At 33.5% G+C, this 22,269-nt stretch overlaps 1 pseudogene; it reads left to right on the top strand.

The window, feature by feature from the left end:
- The first annotated feature begins 3,449 nt into the window (after positions 1 to 3,449).
- On the top strand, positions 3,450 to 21,898 carry LOC130228362 (protein spinster homolog 3-like; annotated as a pseudogene).
- The last annotated feature ends 371 nt before the right edge of the window (positions 21,899 to 22,269 follow it).

Below are 22,269 nucleotides of genomic sequence, written 5' to 3'. Positions count from 1 at the left end.
ATTATTATTATGAATATTAATTATTGTCAGCCACTTTAAACATTATAAATAGTTTGAACATTAACACAGTACTGTGCATACAGGTAAAAACAGATAAATAAAACGTCAACGTTTAAATTAAAATGTGATTTTAAAATGTGCTTTTAAACAATTTTAAAATGTGCTTTTAAAAGTTAATTATTCAGCGATTCCTCCGCGTACTATTAGAAGAAAGCCTGCGTACCACTAGTGGTACACGTACCACAGTTTGAGAACCACTGAATTAGAGTATAAACCTTACCATTTCGTGAGTGATTGCACTATTCTGTGTATTTAAATTTCTGTCATATTTCGTCTGGTGCAAACAGCCAAATTGCTTATCACTGCAAATCTCATCACGTAGCGTGTTGTTAGGGCACGTGATTATAATGTAACCTGCTCACCTAATGTTTACGTTTGTAATATTTATATTATTTACTAATTAATAACCTCATGTGGAACTCTGAATCTGCGTCTCATTTTGGAGTCTGCTCCTGTCCACTTGAGGTCGCATTTCGGTCATGGATGCATGCTTTGAGAGCCTTTCAGACAGAATGAATGAATGAAATACGCTGTTTTCCACCAGGGCAAACCAGGGTGTTGAAATTGGCTAAACTTGCATTGGGCGGGTTAAAAGATCCAAAACAAAGGCAGCGTTCCAGCAGAGAAAACACATTTTCAAAGCAAAATATCTGACTTCAGCATAATTTTTTTTTGATAATCAAGAATGTTCACTTATCATCCTTAAATATCTGCAAACATATGGTATTTTTATGCTTTAGAAGAGTCAAAAACTTACATACAGCACCTTTAAATTCAGCCCATATAAATTGTTTGCAACCACTTAGCTTAAAAAATTTAGTAAATCTAATTAATCATTTTTTCAGTGTAATGACTTGACAGTAAAAGGGTTATCATTGTAGAATTTTCTTCACTGTGAAAAAACAATGCAAGGTTCCACAAAATTCATCAATATTGTCCCAACAGAAAATTGATTAAGTTAACAAAACAAATTTAAGTGGATTGAACATAAAACAATTAAGTTGTCACAAAAAAACAAGAATTGTGCTGTTTAGCTCATTTTCAATAAGTTTGAACAAGCAGCTAAAATATATTATTCTGAGTGTTGGTTAATAGTTTTTTTTATTTTACTGGCTTTGTAAGCAAGACTAGCATTACGCTATACACCAGTAGTTGTTTCAAAAATTGTGCATTTAAATTACGCAATCTGTCATGGAGCTTGCTTTTTTTTATCTAAATCTGATGATGATGAAAGTGGTTTTGCAGTTTCCCGTTTTCTCAGTCTCTATCTGGTCGTTAAACGGCTGGTTGATTACACTGAATACTGACAGTCATTAATGTAATACACAATTTGTTCTATGGATTTGCATAATGCGTACATGAAAGCATGTTACACATCATTAGGTTTTAAGGCCGTTATTGGACACTTGTTGTAGAAAACTTGACAACTAGAAATATGATACATTACAAATACCATTCAAAGGTATTTGAAAAGCCGTTTTGCTGAAACACATAAAATCAAACAAATTTAAACTTTGAACTTTACTGAAAATATTTATGTTAAAAAAGTTTTCATTTAAATTCAATTAAATAAAAAAATGCAGAGTTTAATGGAAAACTACTTCAACATATCAAAGCTCTTTCTACTTTGCGTAAAGCATTATTTGTGCAATTAAGTAGAAATGCTACTGGACATATTAAATATAAGGGCTTTAGTTTATTTCACTGGACAATAGGGGCCAATAACAGGTGTCAAAAAGATGAAAACCGCAGCTACATAGGTAGGTTTTACCTCTACCTTTACCAGCACATTTTTTTAAAGAGGGCCGCAGCTCTGCAGTTTGCTCCAATCCTAATCAAACACAGCTGATCCAAATAATCAAGGGGTTTAAGACTACTAGTAGAGACAGGCTGCATTTACACTGCGTGGTTCAAGTGACTCAATTCCTCAATTTTTTTCTCCCATGTGGCACAGATCGGATATGGCCCATGTACATGTAAGCAGGAAAAAAATCACATGGATTTCGACTTACTCAAATCAGATTCAGATTCGGATCTGTGCCCTCACGTCTGCAGTGTAAGCAGGTAGATCAGATTTTCACCTGTCAATGCTAGTTGCGCATCCTCAAAAACCAACGCTTTCATTTTGGAACAGACTTCAGCAGAGTCGCAAACCTTAAATACACGAGGACTAAAAAAGCATGTAGCACAAGTATTTAAGTATGTTAACGAGAGAGAAGAGAGAGAGAGAGAGAGAGAGAGAGAGAGAGAGAGAGAGAGAGAGAGAGAGAGCACAATATCCACCAAGTAACCAATTTAACTAATATAAAACTATTGCGTACATCACGTGCATAAATCACGCCATGAACTGACATTAAAATGCCTACTTGTTTAAAAACGCCTAGATTAAAAGAATATGGCCAAATGAGAACTTTTCTGTGATAACTATGGTAAAACAACTTGTCAAAATATTTTTTTTTAAAAATGATCCTGCAAACAGATTGATACAGGAACAGAGAAAAGGGTGCTCTTTTATTATCAGCTGTTGGTCAGCGCCTGCTCTTTTTCCGTGTGGTGTGTAAATGCAGACAATCGGATACGAGTCACTTTTATAAGATGATGTAAGCGGGTCATCAGAAAAATCTGATACAGTTACAAAATCAGAATTGACCATCAAGATCTGCAGTGTAAATGCAGCCTATTAAGCAGGTGTGAGTTAGAGGTATTTGGAGCTAAACTGGGCAGAGCTGCGGCCCTCCAGCAATTGAGTTTGAGACCATTGCTTTACAGCAATGATTAATCAAAAGAGAAACTGACCTGAATGTATGGTGTAATGAAATTTTTTCAATGTAATAAATGCTTATTAAACTGTTTGTCAAAAAATACAAAAAATGGTTGAAAGTTTCCTATGAATAACTGAATGAATGAATAAATAAATAATTATATAAAAAACAGGCTTATTGTTTTTGAATCAGATTCACTTCTGAAAGGCCATGTGATACTGTAGACTACAGAAAATGTTGTTTTAAGTAAAAATTTTATAGATTTTTTTTATAAATATGTAAAAATCTATTCATAGAAATCACTTATTTTAAAACTTATATAATACTTCACAGCATTCATTTTGATCTTAATAAGCATAAAATATGTTATTCACAAAAAAAATTCATATTGACACCAAACATTTCAGAAGTAGAGGATCTTTGCCATCAACCCTGTAATAACATATTTACAGTTTTTATCTGCAGCTTTATGTTCTTGGCACCAGTGTTTGGTTACCTTGGAGATCGCTATGATAGGAAGCTTATCATGATCGTTGGGCTGGTTATGTGGATCGTCACAACATTGGGAAGCTCTTTCGTCAAAATCATCGGTACAGTACAAAGTCTCACAGCTTTAATAAAGTGTATATGATTTATATTTCACACCTACACGTTGACTATACTGGATTTTTTAATGGAGTAAATTGTTTTTAAGAACACGATTTAAAGTCTTAATTCTCACCACAGCACTTCTGGGTTCTGGTTGCGACAAGGGCTTTGGTCGGGACAGGAGAGGCCAGTTACTCCACCATTGCTCCTACTATCATTGGTGACCTGTTCGCTGGCTCCAAGAGAACTCTTATGATCTCCTTCTTTTACATCTTCATACCAGTCGGAAGGTGAAAGCCTCACTGCAAAAATTATATGCAAGAAACTCATTGCTGTTAGCTTCGATAGCCCAATGGTTAGTGTGCTGACATACACTACATGAAAAAGTCTTGTCGTCAATCCCAGTTGTAAGAACAACAATAATAACTTAATAACATATAATAACTTAATAATAATTAAGATTTTTCTGATGAATCATCTGTAGAACTGCATTCTAATCATCACAAATACTGCACAAGACCTATTAGAATCCGCATGGACCCAAGATTCTCAGAGAAATCAGTCAATTTTGGTGAAGAAAAATTATGGTTTGGGGTTACATTACGTATGGGTGTGTGCGAGAGATCTGCAGAGTGGATGGCAACATCAAAAACCTGAGGTATCAAGACTGTGCTGCCCATTATATTACAAACCACAGCAGAGGGCAAATTCTTTTGCAGGAAAGCGCTCCTTCTCATACTTCAGCCTCCACATCGAAGTTCCTGAAAGCAAAGAAAGTCAAGGTGCTCCAGGATTGGCCAGCCCAGTCACCAGAAATAAACATTATTGAGCATGTCTGGGGTAAGATGAAGGAGGAGGCGTTAAAGATGAATCCAAACAATCTGATAAACGTCCTGCAAGAACGCTTTCTTGCCATTCCAGATGACTTATTAAGTTATGAGTCATTGCAGAGATGTATGGATGCAGTCCTCCAAGCTCATGGGAATCATACACAATATTAATTCTTTTTCCACTGCACCATGACTTTATATTCTATACTGTACATTATTTCTGTTAAGTAACAAAGCTTTTGTCTCAGCAAAGTCAGACCTTACTGTACTAATTAAATAATTAAAATCAAGGCATGATCATATTTTATTTTGGTAAAATAAGCATAATCTAGAGGCCTTTGCCTTTGATATTAGCCACTGCTGATACCAATTGATCAACTAGAAGTCAAGTTATTATTTGTTGTTTCTAAAACTTGCATAGGTGACAAGACTTTTATCAGGTAGTGTATATCACATCTGCTCTCTGGGTGTCCCAGGTTCGAGTCCTGGCTTGTGGACCTTTCCCTATCCCGTCCCTCTATCTCTTTCTCTCTCTCTTTTCCTGTCATCAGAATTTTCTGTCAAATAAAGAAGAAAATTATTCTTAAAAATTAAATAAAAAAATAAAATAAGAAATGCATTGCTATTAGATTCTGAGAGAAGCTGTATAATAATCCTCACACAAATACATTCCACAGCCTGTTTCAGTCCTACAATTTCAGGAATGTTCAGGCATTCTGTGAGTGCAGAAATACAGACTTCTCATTGTTTGTTTTTTTCATTCTGCTTGACTGTGTCTACATGCCTAATTGCATTAAGTTGTGAAGTGCACACAGACTGTCAGACTCTTTCTGTAGGTTTTATTCACATTAGTGTTCAGGCGTGTGCTATTGACCCATGATTCATTCAAAAACACTGATTCATTCGGGAACAAAGTGAGTCATGAGTCAGTCAGTCAAGAATGCGGTCACACTTTATTTTAAGGTACAATTATCACTGTTATACAACATTAACTATGGTTAGCTTCAGTAAACACCTCGTTTGCTACTTATTAATAGTTATAAGGTCATAATGATGTTTGGGTATTGGGTAGGATTAGTAATGCAGAATAAGAGTTTGCACAAAATGTACTTCATACATTCACCAACCACTTTATTAGGTACACGTGTCCAACTGCTCGTTAACGCAAATTTCTAATCAACCAATCACATGGCAGCAACTCATTTAGGCATGTAGACATGATCAAGATGATCCGCGTGACTATTAATACTGAGAATTGGCACTAACAAATTACTAAAAATGCTACTGCTGTGTAGCTCTCCGGGATGCGTAGCAGTTTTTTTCAGTTGTGATTTATTTGAAACTACTTGTTTGAATCTATTTTCGAGAAATGACTATGATATTCTTGAATTGTAGTATACAATTATCATTAAAGCATTCTTGCATTTGGGTTATTGGGTTACAGATGAAAAGGGGATTTTCAAGTAGATAGAACATTAACAGTATAATACAGCATTTTTGTTTCCCCCATACATTGTGTCTTGTTTAGTTTTTTTGTTAACAAAAATATTAATTATCATTGTTAACTGTAATTTACAGAAGGACAATTGTTTAAATACAAAAATGTCTTGTCAGTCATATTTAAAAGGCACCTATGGTGAAAAAATCTACTTTCAAGCTGTTTGGACAGACATACGTGTAGGTATAGTGTACAGTATATACTGTCATATTGGGGTGATATAAACACACCCAGTCCTTTTATTTTTAATTTAACAACATAAAAACGGTGGACTAATTGGAGCTGTTTTGAGGTTGACTGCAACTTGGCGTAGGAGTGCGGTCCCCCCGCCAACCGAATTGATTGACAGCTGCGTATTAACTTGTCTCTGTAGTAAAGCGTATAACCATACCAACAAGACAGGACGTCGCAGAGCAACCGGGAATAAATGTCTGTTCAGTTTGCTAGGATCATCAATCATCATCAAATGTGATCAAGAGTGGTTTTAAAAATACAAGTTTTTACAAGCATTTTTGTAATGAATAACAGCGATTTACTTCAGATTTACTTCATCACCACAGCTGCGTGTCAGAACAATTATAAAAGAAGACGCTTCAGTCCCAGTTTGTGGATATTAAATCAGGTAATTTTGTACATTAACATAACAATCTCCAAACAGCAGTGGATATTAACATGTATCCTGTCACATTTGCCGTGCAAAAAGAGTGCGACGTTAAACGCGCATGCTGTCTGTCTGTCTGTGTGTGTGTGTGTGTGTGCGTGAACCTTTGTAACGACATTGTGTGTGACTATCATTGCAACTCAACAACAAATGCATCAAATACTCATTGGTAAAGTTCTTACTGTAGTATTTCTCACAAATGTTACATGAGATCTGCTTCCTTTATGTCTGTCTGTTGTCTGACGCAGCCGACGGAGGAAATTAAGACACACTGACAGGCACATGTAAACGGTGGGCGTGAAGGACTAGCCTTAAAGGCACAGTTCACAAAAAACTGCTACCTGATGCTTAGAGCTATAAAATAGAAACTTTTGAATGGTATACTAAATAATCTGATTGGTGTTTTGAGCTGAAACTTTACAGACACATCTGGAGACATAAACGACTTATATTAAATCTGGAAAAAGGGGTAACCTAGGTGCCCTTTTAAAACAAGAACCATTTGACAATATACTAAAAAACTCTATTAAAGGAGCACAAAATACTCAAAGAAAAAAAGAAACACAAACATTTTATAATAGAATATAATTTAACATGATCATTTATGTTATATTTTTCATAATATTTAATAATAAGTACAGATCAGAATTTGCATGTTGTCTCATTTTTACATATGTTTATGTGTGTGTTATCCTGTATAGCAACAGATCGATATTTTACTAATATTTGGCTTTTAGCAATTTCTTTTCTAACAAATTTTATCTTTATCTTATCTTTGGGCCATGTTGACAAAAACCTTTGTTAAATCTTTATTTTTTTATCATTCTTTCTTGCAGTGGTCTTGGATACATTGTTGGGGGCAACTATAGCTAATGCAACAGGAGACTGGCGTTGGGCTCTGAGGGTAAGAGAATATATGTGAAATTATTTTAAAGGGCATCTATGATGAAAATCAACTTTTGTAAGCTGTTTGGACAGGACTGTGTGTAGGTTTAGTGTCACAATTACCAGCGATCTAATCCTTGCAGATCGCTGGTATGAATGCGGATTGCCGGAGAACTACACACACACCACACTAAAAACTACTTATCCAGCCATGCTTTGCCCCTGTGGTTGACTGTTGCTTGCCTGACCATTCTCCTAATAAACCTGCATTTGGATCCACACTACTTTGTCAGCATCCTCTCATATAACATATACTGTCATATTGAAGTGATAGAAAAACAATAAGTCTCTTTTTTAAAATTTCTTGACATTAAAATAGGATCTAAATCTCAGTGATTTTAAGGCCCACCGCAATGTGACATAGGAGTGTAGTTTTCCCCACCGCCCGAATTGATTGATGTGTGCCATGTTTCTATAATAACATGTATACACATGTGCAAAGTACTATTTGCAAAGAAACTGGGATTAAAAAATCTCTTCCAACTCTCAGTGATTTTTATAAGTTTTATAAGTTTAAAACGTTATTTTAAAAACAGAGCATGTTTGTAATAAAGACAATAAAATTGCTATATAATTCTTAACCGCTATAATCACCACGGCCGAATGGTGTCAGTAAACGTTAATATGTGTGTCTGTGTGTGTGTACTGCAAATGACATTTGTGTGTGACTCATCATTTCCGAAAGGTTTGAATAAACTTCACCACAAATACATCAAATAAACTTACTTGGTATTTGACTAATGAGCTGTATTTCAGCTTCATCTGAGTCTGTCTCTATCACTGACTGCCGTTTATCTGATGTAAAGCAGAAAAGCAGACATGAACATGGGAACGTTGGGTGAGGAGAAGCAGCTCACTTGGATTTAAAGCCACAGGTTACAAAAACAGCTACACTGTACTCAAGCCAAGCAAAATTAGCACATTCTGGAGGCTATAATAAGTGATTTGATGCGTATTTTGAGCTGAAACTTTACAGACAAATTCTGGAGACACCAAAGGCTTATCTTACATCTTGTAAAAGGGGTAAAATAGCTGCTCTTTAAATAAACATATATTGAAAGTGACAATAATACTCAAGCACCTACAGCTTTAGTGATTAAGACTCAATTAGTTAATCTTGTAATAAAGTGGTATCCAAAAATATAGAATAAAAATGCTTGAACAAAGCTATTGCTCAGTATTGGATTAGATTTATTAGGTTTAATTGAATTTCCTCTAACTTCTACTGCATACCTGCATTCCATTCAAGCAAAAAAAAAAAAAAAATGGAAAAGTTAACTTTGATGTGGAGCTATTTATATTCTGTTCTCAGTAAAATTGGTCTTTTAATAGAAGTCCTTAGCAGTCCCAAACAGAAACAAAAAATAAAACAAAATTAAGCTTAAGGGCTTGAGTTAAAAAGTTACTTCATCCAAAGTTTACGATGCTACAAATCTTTGCTTCATTAAAGTGCATTGTGCAACATGTAGCAGCTTTTTAATGATCAATATAATCAAGAAACAAATCTTCTACGCCTATATAAGAAAGCTAAGCTGTATTTGTTTTTTAATGTAGGTCAGTCCTGCTCTTGGAGGATTTGGTTTGCTGCTTCTGGTGTTTCTTATACCCAATCCTCCTCGTGGAGCCTCAGACAATGGAGGAGCAAACATGGAAACCACTTCATACACTGAAGACATCAAATACCTCTTGAAAAAGTGAGTATAGACTCTCGTCATGTGCACATCATTCAATCCACCATGTGCTTAGAACACTTTTCAAGGTGTTTGTTCGTTTGTCATGAGCTCAGGTTATATACAATATCCTCTAGGACAGTGGTCAAGGGGCTCAGGGTGACAAATTACTTGAAGGGATACTTACAATGTTGTTCCAAATCCATAAGAAATAAACACATGAAGAAAAATATTTACAACTAAATCTGAGATTTTTGTGCCCCCATAAAAGCATATTCACTTCAGAATCATTGTATTATGTGTAATACATACTGTAGTAATAAACACACATGAACTGAATGGGTTAATCCAGTTCTTCAAGACGGAAAATGCTTCTTATGATTCACACATTTAATTTAGGCTTTTATTCAAATATAAATATTGATATTTTTATATCATTTGAGTAAAAAAAGACTTCAGTGGAAGGACATAAATCTGTTAGATTGCATTAGAAATATCTTAACTTGCGTTATGTATTTTTTAAGATGTAAAACAAAAAACACAGGTTAAATTTATTAAAAGAGGTTTCATTTAATAAAACATGACTTTTTGAGTTTATTTGATTATTACTTCAACATATCAAATCTAATTTGTGTAAAAACTTTGTGAATTTGGCCAATTTACCAGATATATTACAGGGCATATCTAATAAATATAGCTTCTTCAGTCAAGTTTGGTGAAGGGAAAATCATGGTTTGGGGGTACATTCAGTATGGGGGTGTGCAAGAGATCTACAGAGTGGATGGCAACATCACCAGCCTGAGGTATCAAGACATTTGTGCTGCCCATTACATTACAAACCACTGGAGAGGGTTTCTTCAGCAGGAAAGCGCTCCTTCTCATACTTCAGCCTCCACATCAAAGTTTCTGAAAGCAAAGAAGGTCAAAGTGCTCCAGGATTGGCCAGCCCAGTCACCAGATATGTACATTATTGAGCATGTCTGGGTTAAGATGGAGGAGGAGGCCTTGAAGATGAATCCAAACAATCTTGATGAACTCTGCAAGAACTCTGCAAGTCCTGCAAGAACACTTCTTTGCCATTCCAGATGACTTTATTAATAAGTTATTTGAGTCATTGCAGAGATGTATGGATGCAGTCCTCCAAGCTCATGGGAGTCATACACAATATTAATTCTTTTCCACTGCACCATGACTTTATATTCTATACTGTACATTATTTCTGTTAAGTAACAGGACTTTTTTCTAAGTTAGACCTTACTAATTAAATACTTAAAAATCAAAGCATGATCATATTTAATTTTGTTAAAATAAGTATAATCTAGAGGCCTTTGCCTTTCATATTAGCCACTGCCGATACCAAATGATCAACTAGAAGTCCAGTTATTATTTGCTGTTCTAAAACTTGGATAGGCGACAAGACAAGAAGTGTATTTTATTGGACAATAGGTGATCAGTAGAGGTCAAAAAGATGGTTTTACCTTCACAATAAAACATATTGTTTTACAGGTGTTTTCTATTTATTTATATGTTTGAATTAATACTGCAGGACCTTGATCTGTGACCTGACAATGTTAGAATGTTTATCTCTGCAGTTGAACATATTGACTTTTATTGATGTTTGTAGTTTGAACAATATATTGTAGAGGAAAACACTGAAATAAATCCATTAAATAACAGAAAAAGTATTTATTACCTGCTTTTTATTGATCTCAATTTTAAAAAACTTAAACTTACAATTGATTTAGTCCAAGGTCACATATATCTTTTAAAACTACAAAATGTCACTTTTTACACTTAACAACATAGAAAACATTCACTGTAAAAAATCTATGAACAATTTGACAGCATGTTTTTAATTCATTGTAAACTTATTAAACGAAGTTAATCATGTACTAATTTAATTTTATAAGTTACGCGAGCTGTTTTTAAGTCAGTGTAGCATAATATAAGTTCAATGGACTCATAAGGATAATTTGATTTAGCTTAAATATTTATGGCAACCATGATTTTTTTTACAGTGTTGAAGCTCAAATAAACAGAAACTCTGTTGAACCATTATCTCTGGGCAGCTTAATTATCAAATATTTTTTACAGTCCTATTAGTTCAGTTAATTTCTACATCGGTTTGATGCTTTTTACTGTGTCTCCCTCTTCTAGCCGGAGTTTCGTCTGGTCTTCTCTCGGCGTTACGGCCATGGCTTTTGTCACCGGGGCTCTGGCTTTCTGGACGCCCACCTTTCTGTCTCGTGCACAGGTCACACAGGGTCTCAGACAACCCTGCAAAGAAGAGCCCTGTGACTCTGTGGACAGGTACAAGCCTTTTGGCTTCATATAACAGATCTGAGAGGAACCAATGAGGTTGACAGTTGACTGAAAGATAAGCCAGAGATTAGTTGAGTAGCTGTGGCTTCCTCTGTGATACTGCGTAATCCTTGACTAGATACACTTTTGCCTGTTTTCTGCAGCTTTTTTTGCTCTTGCAGTCCATGAATGGATCTAATCCGTTTTTCGGCCATAGACAAGTGCCAATATTTAATAATATTTATGCATGGTATTGTTATTGTTGGCATATTAAATTAGCATAATTATTTATTTATTAATAAAAAAATTATTAATTAATTAATTCATTTAAATAATTAATTCAATATAATAATTAATTAATTAATTAAATATTTCTAAAATATATATTCATATTGTTATGTTGTAAAGCTTGAACACTTAGCATTTTTACATCTTCATCTAGCCTACGACACGAGATATTGAATCCATTTTTTTTATTGTTTAATGTTCGTTAAGATTTACAGTGAGGCCGCATTTGTTAAAATGAGCTATTTAAAGTAAAATAATATTTGTAAAACATTATTAATCTCAGGTGATAATAATTTTTTGGTTGATGTTTATTAACTTGTTAATTAAATTTAAACATTGATTTATTTAATAGAAATAAAAATAAATAAAGATAAGTTTTTTTTTTCCAACTAACAATTGTAGCTATTTCTCACTGTTTATGATAGTTAATGCCTTAACTAACACTTATCAAAAAGACCTTACTATTGTAATGAATCAAGTGCAGTTATTAAGAAAATCGTCAGGCTGGCAAAGGTCAAAGCAGGGACAGACAGGAGCATGCAGTTAATCCAAAGCGCAGGCAGAAAAACAGGCGAATGGTCGGGACAGGCGGCAAAACAACATAAACTATAAACAAAGCAAATGTCAAAAAGACAAAAAAAAATGCTTCATAATGCTCGTAATGTGTGTGAATGCTATGTCTTTATAGTCCTAGTAAGCAGTCCCTCATGAGCTCCAGCTGTGTGTGTGTAATCAGGGGGAATCAGAAACTGGTGTGTGAATGGAAAGACTTCTGGAGGTGTATTTCATATAGTGGCAGATGTGTAGTTCTCCAGCGATCTGCACAAGCTAGATTGCTGGTGATTGTGACAACTATAAAGTGTTAGCTATTGTACTTTATAATCTTTTGTAATTTTATTTGTAGAAAACATTTGTTTACTCTGAACATTATTATTTCAGTTAAAATTGTAAAGTCAAAAATAACATTTTCGGAGGGCTTATATATTTGCCTTCACATGTAAGTATGATAAAGTAATGTAGTGAATAAAGAAATAAATCTAAAATGCTTTTTAGGTTATAATAGCTGTTACCTCTAATAATACCTGGAAACCTTTTTTGTGTTGTTACAATACATTATATAGTGAAAAGAGCAGAAATTATTGCAACAAAAAAGGGTAACACTAGTTTAGGTCGCAATTCACACTATTATGTGTGAATTGCGACCTAAACTAATGTTACCCTTTTTTGTTGCAATAATTTCTGCTCTTTTCACTATATAATGTACTTAATAATAGGCTTACTGTGATGTGAGCCTATTATTAAGTTATTCATATTATTAAGTTATTAACTGTTCATTAGTAGTTATAAAGTATGATATTATTCTGCTTCCCTACTTAAAACCTAAACCCAACTTCTTCCTTACTATTAATTAACAGCTAATTAGTCATTTATTAAGCTAGTAGTGCTAGGTAATGGTTTGTTAATACCGTGATATTAAATCTAAAATAAAATGTTACCAAAAAATGTGATACAGTCATATACCTACCATTTGTCCCTCCAAACTGAGTTGATCTTCTTACAGAGAGAGCATTGTTCACTTTTTCTAGTCCGACTGGTCTGGTAGGGCCTGTGAGGAACAAAACACAGAGAAGTGAGGCCTGAAATTGAATAACATCACATTGTATATTTTTTCTTTCATGTGTAAGCTACATTTTTTGGAGCAATCACAGTGGTGACGGAGTTGTTGGAGTGTTTCTGGGCACCTGCATATCCAAGAAGCTGAGAGACCGTGTGCCGAACGCAGACCCGCTCATCTGTGCTGTAGGAATGCTCAGCTCCTCACCCCTGCTTCTTCATTGCTATAGTCCTGGCCTCCACCAGCATCCCGGCCACTTATGTAAGAACAGTTTTAGCTATGCTGCTGGATTATTCTGTGACATTCAGTATTTCTGTTGATATTAAGAGAGTAGTTCACCAAAAAAGAAACTTGTTTTTTTTTTCTTGCGCAGTCACTGAGCTCAATAACAGTTTTAGGACTCCAGTGACTGTACAAAAATATGACTAAATATCATCTTTTCTGTAGAAAGTGATTTATTACATAACATAATTGTATTTTTTTGGTAAACTATTCATTTACAGATATAGATTATTTTGAACTAACACAATTGGGTTTTTCGATGTTTTCAAAGGCATGGGGCAATCTATATAGTTTGTTGTTTATAAAGAATTCATACTTTAAAATAAATATTATATATAGGTATAAAATATTATTTAGACAATATTTAGTTTATTGTAGTTGACATTATTACATTATTTTACTCAATATTTTTACATAATTGCTACATATTTTAACAAACTGTAATAATTCATTTTTATCTAATTGAATTCACTTGTGGGTTTCCTCCGGGTGCTCCGGTTTCCCTCACATTCGAAAGACATGCGCTATAGGTGAATTGGATTCACTAAATTGGCTGTAGTGTATGTGTGTGAAAGAGTGTATATGGGTGTTTCCCAGTATTGCGGCTGCAAGGGCATCTGCTGTTTAAAACATGTGCTGGATAAGTTATCGGTTTATTCTGCTGTGGCGATCCCTGATTAATAAAGGGACTAAGCCAAAAAGAAAATGAATGAATGATTTTATTGTGTATTTAGTTTGTCTAATAAAATTATATAATAATATTCTTAAAATGATATCCTTAATATAATTGTATGATCTTATTAGTATTCATTAAATTATTTATTAATTATTCTTAATTTCTATTTTACAAAACTGGTAATTATTGGCTTATGTGATTTATTTTACTGCTATGGACATCAGTTTGCATGGTTTGCAACATTTTTCAAATATTTAAATGGTAAATATTTGAGAAATGTTGCAAACCGGTAGCCACTGACGTCCATAGCAGTAGCAGTCTATTTGCAAAAAAGAGTAGTGTTTTCTTTAAAAGGATACTTTACACTATCCTTTTAAAGAAAACACACCACTTTTTTGCAAATAGGCTTATTTTGCAAGTTACCTAGAGCTAAAAGGTTGAGTTTGCTATTTTGAATCCATTCGGCCGATCTCAAATTGGACCATTTCAATAGCATCTCGCTACATTAAAGAGAAAGTTTTAAATAATTTTACTATTTAAAGCTTGACTGTTTTGAAATGATATCATGTACTTACACTATAAAAAATGCTGGGCTCCACACAATCAATTTGGGTTGGGACAACATGAAGGAATTAAGTTAACTTATCAGTTTTTACAAATTTAAGTGGTATTTAACATAAAACAATTAATTTGTCCCAAAAACTCAAAATAAATGTGTTGTTTCAGTTCATTTTAAACAAGTAGAACTGAACAACAGCAAACATCATTTATTTGAGTGTACACCATATAAATTTCCCTGATTATTACACAAAATGAGAGTATAGTTTCTAGCAATAACTAAAAAACTTTTAATATTCCATTGTCTAACTACGTAATGTAAACAACAGAAGAGTCAAACTTTGTACCAACAGACGAATCAAACTTTAAAAAGGAAAAAGTTAACTAAACTCTTTGGTCATTTGTGAGCAAGATGCTAATTGTTTAATCTGATGCAATGATTTATGCTAAGCCAAGATAAGGTAAAATAGTACTTCCCCGCCATACCAGCCAGAAAATGGTAAACTCAATCGTTTTTAGTTGTTAAAACGAGTTTATTTCCAAAAAAAGTGGAGTGTTTCTTTAACACAGATTATTTTCTGCGATAACAGAATATGACCACAAGGGTGCACTGTTTGCTCTACAGATACAATGTCTTTTTTATACAGACATTCATTGCGATTGGAGAGACTCTGCTGTCGCTCAACCTGGCTATTCTGGCAGACATTCTTCTGGTGAGAGGTCTATACGTCACAATATACTAAAATGAAATAAAGACATAAATGTTAACACACACTCTTTTCATTTAGTGTAGCAACCTGCTAATTAATAAAAATAAATAAAGCTAACGGTATGAATGTAAAATACCATTATGGTTAAATGTAGAAACGTGGAGAACACTGATGTACTGTTGAATTAATTGTTCTATATTTCCCCTTGTTGTGATTATTAGATTACAATTGTAGAAGAATGGTTGGAATTTAAAGCATCTTTCTGAACTTTTTCTTGTAGTATGTAGTCGTGCCTAATAGAAGAGCGACAGCAGAGGCCTTGCAAATTATGGTCTGTCATCTTCTTGGAGATGCAGGAAGTCCATACCTTATTGGTGCGGTAAGATATTAATTTTATAATCCACAATACACTTTAAAACAGCATTGCGGTCAAAGGCTGGCCACTGTCCAGAAGTACTGTTGACAGCTCCTGGATACAAAACTACACCTTTAGAAATAGCAGTTGTATTGGTGTAATTATGTTGTGTTTTACAGTTTAATTTAAGGCAATGCAGTGTGAAAAAAACATACTTCCCCGGTTATCTGATTAGGTAGTGAATTGCAAACATTATCTATACACTGAAAAAAATGATTTCTGAAAAATTGTTACAAACCTATTTATATGGGTTGAGTTTAAACACACAAATTTAATTTAGTAACTTTATTTGTTTGTTTTAAATTCAGCTCAGGGCGTCATGGTGGCGCAGTGGATAGCACGATCGCCTCAAAGCAAGAAGGTCGCTGGTTCAATCCCCGGCCTATGTCAGTTGACATTTCTGTTTGGAGTCCGGTTTCCCCCACAAGTCCAAAGACATGCACTATAGGTGAATTGAATAAGCTAAATTGTCCGTAGTGTATGTGTGAATGGAAGTGAATGGGTGTTTCCCAGTGTTGGGTTGCAGCTGGAAGGGCATCTGCTGTGTGAAACATTTGCTGGATAAGTTGGCAGTTCAGGGCGACGCAGTGGTGCAGTAGGTAGTGCTGTCGCCTCACAGCAAGATGGTCACTGGTTCCAGCCTGGGCTGGGTCAGTTGGCATTTCTGTGTGGAGTTTGCATGTTCTCCCTGCGTTTGCGTGGGTTTTCTCCGGGTCCTTCGGTTTCCCCACAGTCCAAAGACATGCGGTACAGGTGAATTGGGTAGGCTAAATTGTCCGTAGTAGTGTATGTGTGTGTGAATAAGTGTGTATGTGTTTCCCAGTGATGGGTTGCTGCTGGAAGGGCATCCGCTGCAATAAACAAATCCTGGAAAACTTGGCGGATCATTCTGCTGTGGCGACCCCTGATTAATAAAGGGACTAAGCCAAAAAGAAATGAAATGAATGAATGAATGAATGAAAAGTTGGCAGTTCATTCCGCAGTGGCGACCCCCAGATTAATAAAGGGACTAAGCCGAAAAAAATGTATCAATGAAATTTTGCTCAAATAAATAGTTTACAAACACTTGTCTTAAAAAATTATCAAATCAAAGAAATCATATTTGAATATTTTTTCAGTGTATTACAGTTTTCCCACTTGTTGTTTAAATATGCTAATGAGGCATTGTTTCATTAAATGTGAACTAATATGGATACTAATATTTCTAGCACAAAAAAAATGTATCATTGGATCAAAGATTCTTATTTGTTGTTGGCATATTAGAGTCAAATGTTTTTAGATTTTGTGCATCTCATTTATCACTTCATAATTCAGAAAATACATATGTTTTTGCAACTTTTAGACTGTAGAATCTGTATAATCAGGCAAATTATGTACTCTTGCATAACCCTCAGCCAGTATAAACCTTCTGAATACAGATATGAATAAAACTGGGCAGGTAAATCGGAAATTTATGGCTCAATACAAGAGCAAAAAATCATTTTGAGGAAAACAAATTTAAAAAACGCCATTAAAGACAGAAAAAAGATAACACTTAAAAGTAAAATTTTATAGTCCCAAAAATCTCAAAATTGGGGAAAGTGCAATGAAAAAAATGACAAAGAAATGGTCAAGTTTTCAAAATGACAAATTATTATATTAATTATATAATTTATGATGTATATTATACATATATATAATGTATAATTATAAATGCAAAGATTACAAATTATAATTGAAATCTACAAACACTATTACTCTACTTAATTGACAAATAATTGAAATCTTCAAACACAAATCTAGTCTCGTCTCGTCTGGCTTGTATTTGGATTTGAATTTATTTATTTAACAGAGTCATGAACAAAATTATATTAACCTCAAAAAGGAAAGGTTATAAATAAATAAAAAATAAAATAAAATTGCACATTACAGACACATACAGACACAATCACATACAGACAAATCAAACACATCACTCAGTCTGTACAAATTTGATTTGACAAATACCTGGTCAGGCATGAAAACATCTTGTAGTTGGTCCATGTGATTAATTCTGTTGAAAGAGTAGTACATAGTCTTCTGGCTTTATATGAAAAAGAGGATTGGCCAAATGATGTTTTACGCCTAGGCACAATACACTGGCAATACTCTTACCATGAAGCGTGTTGTTCGAGATATTTTCTCTGATGTAAGAGTTAAACATTTTCTTAACGAAGGAGCAGAAAGATTATGAATAAGTTTAAAAACAAAAAACAAATGTTGGCATATTTAATAATATTATCAAAACGCTCAAAAGGCTACGTTTTTTTTTTAAATATTCCAGTGATGGTACAACCAAGTTTTTTTTTTTATATCATGGATTTTAAGTGATCTCTTGTATAATGATTCCACACTGAAACAACACTATTTCATTGGGACAACTTATTTTTTTTATGTTCAATCCACACAAATTTGTTAAAAGTGTTAAGTTAACTTAATCAATTTGTGTTGTGACAACATGAATTAATTGTGTGGAACCCTGCATTTTTTACACTGAAAAAAAGTGTTGCATGCAAAAATGTTGCAAACAATTTATTTGTGTTGAATTTAAACAAACAACTTAAATTTAATAGTCTTCAACTTAATTTGTTTGTTTAAATTCATCCAAAATAAATTGTTTACAGCCACTTAACGTTAAAAAAATTGAGTAAATCCAAGGAAACAACTTTGAATAATTTTTTTCAGTGTACAATGCAGGGGTGTTAGAGATGTTTTACATGCCTGGGACCAGCTTGTTATACAATATAAAAAATGTGCAACAATCATAGTGTTTAAACACATACTAGTGGCATCATAAGTCAAGGTATCTTATATGTATAAAATTTCTAAGATTGAATCTCAAGGTAGTAGCAAGTTTTTTTATATGATTTTTACATATGATCTTGACAAAAAGAGACAAAAGAAATGCTTTACAGCCTAAAATCTCACAATGGAAAGAACTGTGTTTTTGCCTGGATAATGTCTTGCCTTAAAAGACTAAAGACTGTAATCTTCTATGTGCTCTCTTCAGATCTCAGATTCTCTGAGTAAGTATAATACCACCGATCCCAGCTGGGATTTCCGCAGATTGGAGTATAGTGTTCTGCTGTGCCCCTTCATTGGGGTCCTGGGAGGCCTGTTTTTCCTCATGACCTCTCTGTATATCAAAGAGGACCGGAAAGCAGCAGAATTGCTGACTTCAGGTAATAACAGCCCATCACAATGACAGACTGGCTTTATACTGGTGTCTCCTGATGATGCTTATTTGTTCTCAGATGTATTCTACTTGCTTTTATGTATTTCTGTATGTAAATGAATGTAAATGTAAAGCACTTAATGAATGCAAAACAAAACTCCAGTAGCAGGTTTATTTGAAAAACTAAACAGTAAAAGGATGTACATTTTAATTTAAATTAGCATTCCAAATAGCGGAACAAAAGTTGGTATCCTTTAAATCAGTCAAAAAGGGAATTAAAAGTTGGCTTAAATGTGAAATTACTGTAATTGTTTACAAAAGTTGTCAAGCTTTGCTGCTGGCATTGTGCTTTTGTTCTAAACACACCACAATCACATTAGCTAACACACTTGACGGTGATAATATCATCTCCTGGCTAGTAACAAAGTATAAAAAATTACACTGTGGCATAACACAGAGTTTTACACAGGGTTCAAAGTTGAGTTTAGGACAAAAGCTCTCTTGTTCTTCTAGATTTTTTCCACTGAAGGCAAGTTTATGAACAGAGCAGGATCATATGTGCACATATAAAATAAAAATGAAATATTTTAGAACATTTTTATTTTTATTAATGTAAACTTACAAACTCCACACTTAAAAAAGTAGTATAAATAAACACTTAACAAGACGACAGGAAATAATAGAGAAAATCTTACAAATTCCAAACTTATTAGATAACTGTACAGTTATGTACAGTACAAGTAATATAAAACTTTCATTGTTTGAATTTTATAATATTGTTTTTAATGACAGCAGCTCTTAAAGGGATAGTTCAGCCAGCAATGAAAATGTCTCACCAATTAATTACACTCAAGTGGTTCCAAAAACTTTTTGAACACAAAAGAAGAGATTTTAAAGAATGTTGGAAATCTGTAACCATTGGCGTCCATAGTAGGAAAAACAAATACTATAGAAGTCGGTGGTTACAGGTTGCCAACACTCTTCAAAATATCTTCCTTTTTTCAGAAGAAAGCAACTCAAACAGGTTTTAAACAAGTGGAGGGAGAATAACTGTCCCTTTAAGACCTTTATTTATTAACAGAAGCAAAATATGATTATTTCAGATTTTGAAGAAATGATCTGCTGGTTTCTTGCATACAGTGCATAATTAAGTACACCTCATTTTGAAAATGAATGTTGTATCCATTTCTCAGTGAATATAGGCAATGTATTTTGGTGCATTTAAACAAAACAGATTTTCTAAACAGATATATTTATTAAAATAATATTTTAATCACCAAACATATTTAGAAATTAAAAGATAGCACAATTAAATTCAAGCAAAATATTGCAAAAAATAAAAATAAAATTACAACCTACAAAATTTCAACTAAATTTTCATATTTTTTGCTTCTCTTGATTTTTTTTCCCTTCTTTTTAAAATTTTTTATTTAATCTTTTTCTATAACATATACATTTGTGTGCACTAGTTTTGGACCATTGTCGTAAGTTATTTTGTTAGATTAGCTCCAGAATTGGCTTCAGTAGTGACTAATCTAATGTATATGCACAAATATAATATTGTATAGCTTCCTATTAAAAATATGAATTTAAAAGATAGATTTGTGAGGGATCTACTTACTGTATATATGCTCTTTTTGTATTCATCAACATTTTTGATATATTGAGGGCCAAAAGCTAATAATATCACAGCAAAGACACACATTTTTAAAATATAAAAAGGCTGCCAACAATGCAAGCTCTAATTTTGGTACATAGGTACATAAATACAATCAAGCCTGAAATGAATCCTAACCCTGGCAAATTCCAACAGAGTTATTGTTCAAATGTAAATAAAAGCCGAGAAATATGTATTTTCCACACATTGATGCCTCTTCACATCATTGTTTTATATTTTGTGAGAAGCCTGTGCCATTTCCAGTCAAACAGAAATTTACTGATTAAATAAAAATAACTTTAAGTCAAAATTTTCCAGGGGTTTAAATAATTTCTGGTTTGACTGTACATTTGAATAATTTCTTTGCTTCCTGTGTTCTCCAATACAGGACAGGCTCCTGTACCAGAAATAACCACAGTCTCGGAGTCAGTCTGACCATGAAAACAACAACCCTGAGACCTTGAATAATCTTTGATACATCAAGCAGACACATGTGAATACATATGGATACATGGACAATGAGAATTAAGGCTTCAGAAACATTGTAACAATAAAAGTAACATGTAAAAGTTTACATGGCAAAGCACTTAGCATCTTACTGAGACAAAAACACATTAGCTTCGTTTGTTACACATTTTAAGGCAAGATAATGCAGGTTAATGGGGTATAAATATTAACTAATAATTATCACCATACTTTGATAGCACGTTTTCAAAAATGTGTATTTAATATGCAATTGAAGCATTAATCAAATAAATAGGTGCTAATTTGCCTACAATTGAAGCACAAAATTCTGAACATTGAGTGAAGTCAGATTCAAGGTGTTTTTACTCAGCAGAATCAAAGGTTTTTACAGAGGGGATTTTGGCAATCTCTTTTTATCACTCCATTATCCTAAAGAAAAAGCCAGAACACACTTATTATTGTTAAATTAAACGTTGTATATATTCAAACAAATTATGTTTGAACATATGCCTGTATTGTTGTTAAATAAAAAGTTATGTATAATCAAGCAAATTATGTAAAAGCGTATGACAACCTCTGTAAAAAACAAACAAACAAAAAAAAACCTTCAGAATATATTGTGGATATGAATAAAACTGTGAAATTTGGACTATTATAAGTGGTACTGTGCGACAAATGAAACACTTAAAAGTGTATTTTGGGTGTTTTCTTTACATTATTTTGAAGTAAATAAAATATTAAAAGCCTCAAAATGAAAAGGTTCTAGAAAAATTTCAAATAAAAAAGTGTTTTAGCCTGCAGTGTCTCGTCTTAGCATTTCTACTAGTCATGTCTCACACTTCGAGTGTGTGGTAACACTTTACAATAAGGTTATATTATTTATTAATAGTTAATACATTTACTAACAGGAACAAAGAATGAACAATACATTTATTACAATAGTTGTTCATGTTAGTAAATATTAGTTAATGGAAATAAGGTTGTTCATGATAACTCACGGTGCATTAGCTAATGTTAGCAAGCATGCATTTGGACTATCGTTGATTAATAATTGCTGTTTAAGTATTGTTCGTAATTAATTCATGTAAGTAAATA

The sequence above is a fragment of the Danio aesculapii genome, chromosome 5, assembly GCF_903798145.1.
Source record: "Danio aesculapii chromosome 5, fDanAes4.1, whole genome shotgun sequence".
Taxonomy (NCBI): domain Eukaryota; kingdom Metazoa; phylum Chordata; class Actinopteri; order Cypriniformes; family Danionidae; genus Danio; species Danio aesculapii.
This window is presented reverse-complemented; position numbering and strand designations above follow the sequence as displayed.